This window comes from Sinocyclocheilus anshuiensis, unplaced genomic scaffold (genome assembly GCF_001515605.1).
Source record: "Sinocyclocheilus anshuiensis isolate Anshui unplaced genomic scaffold, SAMN03320099.WGS_v1.1 scaffold710, whole genome shotgun sequence".
NCBI classification, from domain to species: Eukaryota; Metazoa; Chordata; class Actinopteri; order Cypriniformes; family Cyprinidae; genus Sinocyclocheilus; species Sinocyclocheilus anshuiensis.
This window is the reverse complement of record NW_015544201.1, coordinates 1,387,984-1,393,022: the sequence shown is the minus strand read 5'-3', so window position 1 is coordinate 1,393,022 and position 5,039 is coordinate 1,387,984. Positions and strand designations below refer to the sequence as shown.

The following is a 5,039-nucleotide window of genomic DNA, read 5'->3' as shown; positions in this document are numbered from 1 at the left end:
TTTTAATTAATTTTGAATCTCTCACACACACACACACACACACACACACACACACACACACACATATATATACTATTTTTTCTTTAATGTTAATAAATGCATTACATATGATACACTTTATTATAGAACAGCACTCTACTTCTTACAATACTGTATGCAACGGGTCACAACTCTATATACATCAGGGGGTCTGACAAAAGTTTAAGAACCTGCTTTGGAACACAAAGGACCACTTCAGATTAAAAACTAAATCAAGCCTGGCATGCAATAACAGTCCTCTCCCAAGTAGCACTAGAAGTACTTCATTCATTAACTAGTGACTTGAAGTAATAACAATATTAATACAGGAAAGCAAGTATTATCTCATGTGGGTATCACAAGTGCCACAAGTCCTCTTCTTAAGTACGCTTCATTTGCTTTCTCTCAGGAAGAACTAAATCATACCTCTTTCAGGCTGTGAAGTTCTCCCACAGAAACGAATCTCCTTATTTAAAAGAAGGTCATTTGAAAACACTACATAGTTTACTTAACCTGAGCAGCAGGTGTAATGCATCTTTAAAATATGTCACTTTCATTTGCATTTAAAATAATGAACAATGCTTAAGATCAAGGACAGTTCTATTTATGAATGGAAGGGTTTCATCTCTATTACAGTCTAAACAAGTCTCAGACCTGGAACTGGGCCTAATATAGATTGGGAGGAAACTTTCTGAAAGACTGTGTGACAAAGAGCACTGAACATGTGAGGTAATGGTTACACGTGCAAAGCCGAATTTACATCGTTTCTATTATTATTTATTATGAACAGTTTTATTATGAAGCTGTGCTGCTGGGAGCATGAGGATCTGAAGGATTCTTGGATAATTGGTTTGTGAGTGCACCTGTGTGTCTTATCTGAGAGGTGATTGTGGATCTGGCTCATGTCAGGACAGCTAATAATGAATGTTGTCCTTTCAGAATTGCTTCCAGAGAGCACAGAAACTTTTGTGGTAATTCTCATTTATTATTTATTTTACTTTACATTATTATTCACATATGGGAGACTGGGGCTAATTGTCATATGTTTTAATCACACTTATTTTTCAAGGTACATTTAGTTTTTAAAGTAAGTTTCTGTACAGGAACATACCTCAAGGTCTTGAGGTGAAAAAGAGAGGAGAAAAAAATGAAAAGAAAAACGATATAGTACACTGAAATTAGATGTAATATGTGGCAATTAAAAAGCCTCTTATTTCAGCAAAATTTCAATAGTAAAACTATTATTAAAAGCAAAAATGTATATAATTTGAATTTGTTTGGCATATTGATTTGGCTATCAAAAATTGTAATTAATAAATTGCTGAAAATTATAACACATTTACTATTTTACTCAAATATTAGTAAATGTGTATTGTGAATGTAAATGTGAATAAATATATTAATTTATTTACTAATTTCAATATATAATTTAAACATAATTTACCATTGTTTTGTATTGATTCTGTCATCTAATATATGCAGTTTCCATATGGCTGTAATGCTGTGCAAACGGTGATGGCTGAAGGACACCAGCGGAGATGGGACCAAGGAACTGGCTTTTTGAGGTGGGAGAGGGAGGCTGGATGGGCATTCAAAAACAGGGGCCGCTGAAGATACAGGGACATTAGGTTTTACCTCCCCAAATCAGTCTATTAAATCCTCTTCAAAACTGTCCATTAATTCCTTCAAATAACCACAAGAGGTTCTAACCATAGCATCCACTTTGGCGGGGTTGTGGGCAGAGCTTTCCTCCAAGCCGTCAATCTCCACTAATACTCCCTCTGCAATGCACGATGTTGCCGGCTCACAAACTGGTCAGACACGGTTTGTGGTACGGGCTCCGGAGCGATGACTCCTTCCATCCCTTTCTCTGGTTCAGGCTCATCCATCGCGGCAAGCCGGTTTTCACTGTCTACAGTGGGCACTAATGTCTTCGTGCAGTCGCTTGCTGGTGGATGGCTGAACTCTGGGTCACAGACTGTAAATGAAACTCCTCCATGCTGGAGCATCCAGCCCAAATATTCCAGCAACAGCTGTTGTTCAGGAAGGAGAAGAAGGTGCAAAGCTGGTAAATCCATTGTCCCTTTTTAATTTAAATATACTCAATCTGAGGGTCCTGTCTTCTGTCACGGTCATGATATTAAGCGCACAATGATAGAGAGGCCAAAGAAGCACTTTATTATAAAGCAAAACAAACACATAGGAGAAATCATAGGAAACCAACCACTTTACATGAAGTAACACGGACAAGACAGGACAAAGTACTAAACAAAACAGGGAGTACTTATACTTGAACTAAATGAGGGAACTAATGAGTTAATCAACGAACAACAAGTGAACTGAATGAAACTAACGCAGACTACAAACTAGGTCAAGACAGAAACAAAAAAGCATACTCCTGACAATGTTGAAGCTTCATTAATTTCTTGTGAGTGCATCTCTCTGTAATTGCAGGAGAGTCTGCATTATCTTCAAAAGTTAACTGATAAGGAGTAGCCTCCTGCCACGGACACTGAATTCGGATTAATTTGTGCTTTAAATGAGATGTTTGGAGATTGTGTGTTTTTTATAACTGGCTGTGAATGACTTCAGATGCCTATTCTATTTTTTCCTTGGGAGCTCTCATAATAAAGATGCCTCACACCATCACACTCTGCTGCTGAATTTTGGCTTAAATAACAGGAAATACAAGAAAGGATATAGTGATTTTATTCAGTATGCAATGGAAATAAAACATGGATTTTCTTTTTCATATTTTTTACAGCCTCATGCTTCTCTGATTATTAGTAATAACTAGGACTTTCAATTTAACTTAGTTTAGTAGAATTCAGTATTAATTTAAAAAATAAAAGTAGAAATAATAATGCATTAATAAAAATTGGACCGGACAGTAGGCCTTAGATTAACACAAAAGAAATGTATATTTATCATCAGGAAGCTACTTCTCATCAGTTACCTTTTGAAGATAATACAGACTCTCCGGCAATTACAGAGAGAAGCGCTCCCTGGTACCAGAAGAAATTAATGAAGCTTCAACATCGCCCTTTGCAGAGCATTACAGTCATACAGCAACTGCATATATTAAATATTTAGCAGTGACAATCAATATATAACCAGGGTAAAATAATTCATATATACATACATAATCACACATATATTAGTTAAAAAATGTATGACAATATATGTATATGAATAATTAAAATGTATATATAAAAATGTATGCAACTTATTTGTTGGCCAAAACACTGGTTAGAAGTCAGAAAGAGCTTTATTGTCAAGTATGTTTACACAACCAAGAAATTTGTATTGGTGACAGGAGTTTCCAGTGCAGAAGAAAGTATAGTGCAAACATACATTATCATGCAGACATACATAGGAATTACACAGTACAGATTAAATATAACACTAATATAAGAAAAATCACAGGAACCTGAATTTGAGGCTCCACTATCATTGTGTTTTGTATGATCAGTGTTACCCCTAGCCTCGCGTAGCCAAACCTTCAGACTGACGGCAGAAGGTCTGGGAACCTTGGCCGCTTTGAATGGAGCAAGGCCCGCCCAAGAGGCCATATGACTGACAGGTAAAATAACCAATCACATTTCGTTTTGTGCCGCGTCATGTTTAGGGGCATGGAAATGTCCCCACAATAACAGACCGATGTGTAAAACCCTTGGACATATTTTAAAGATTCTATCCACAAACTTTAAATATTTCACATACTTTTGAAAATCCAAATTTTAGTTAATCCTGATAAGTGCTCATTGTCACAGTTGTAAACACGCCAGCTTTCTTCTTTCATGAGGACGTTTGGCTTCACTGCATCTTTGTTTCCAGGTGGAACGTTAAAGAATGCGTCACACAAGTCTCCCGGAAATCCTGTATAATTCAACCAATCCGATGACTTCGAAACTCCTGAAGTGTTTCCAATTTTGTGTGCCACATGCATCAGACATTCAGCCAACGGTCCGTGTCCGTGACGTCTGAGGCTGAGACTATGTTACCCCTGTTGACGTCTATTCATAGTTTTCACGTGACGTCACACCCTTACAGGAACACCCACGTGGAGTGCAAAATAAGGCTCTGCTGACCGCCAGGTATTTTTACGAGGATTGCATTAAGTAGTAATGTAGTAAGACAGAGATATTTAAAGGCCAAATTCAGTATACAGAATATAAACGCAATGCGCAAAGTTTCACATTAAATGTTTTCCCATAGCAAACCATTACAAAGAAAACACTTAACCATTTAGCGCATTGCGTGTGTACTGAAAGGGTGTGTACTGAATTTGGTCTTTTAATATCACTGTTTTAAAGGCACTTTAAGTGTTTTCACATTAAATGTTTTAGAATGTCACGCTGTTTTTAACTGAAATATTGCGGCGGGTGTTTTATATGTATTGCAAAAGGCCAAAACTTGCATTTTGTTCACATATCTTTGTTTTATCCTTTTGAGAGTTTATCTAAATATCTGTGGATTGGAAATAGATGGAAAATGAACAGGCTTGTGCTGCAGTTCTATGGATGTTTTGCCCGCCAGGTCTTCGAGCCAGTCACGTGACTGAAAACTATGAATTGGTGTTGGTCAGTGCTTGTTTTCTATGGAATTACTTTTTGGGGGCAGTGGATCTCTTGTACTACGACTACATCCTCTGGGTCAGCATCAGAATTTTGTTTATGAAAAGGTTGCTCCACTCCATGACTGTGTATTCCCTATTGCTTGAAACTTTGTTTTCAATCATAATTATTTGCATGTATTAGGTTTTGCATTTGGATATATATTTAGGCATTATTAAAAACCACTTTTTGTCAAAATTTCCCAAAATCTGTCAAAATTCTGGAAGCGCATTTGTAAGTATAGATCAGTGAAAGAAATAGGAGAAAACAGTTAGCAAAACATGTTTCTTGAAAAGTTACGTTAATTTTTTTTGGCACAAAAGTAATTCCATAGTTTTTCACCGATTGAACCGCCGTTTGTCGGTCTTGGAATGTCTGAGAAGTGACATACTGTACTCGGTTTGC

The 5,039-nt window shown here is 36.8% G+C and overlaps 1 pseudogene; it reads right to left on the bottom strand.

Moving 5' to 3' along the window:
• The window catches only part of LOC107696813 (cadherin-4-like), a 261,385-nt pseudogene extending 259,478 nt beyond the window's left edge, over positions 1–1,907 (bottom strand).
• Positions 1,908–5,039: the final 3,132 nt, after the last annotated feature.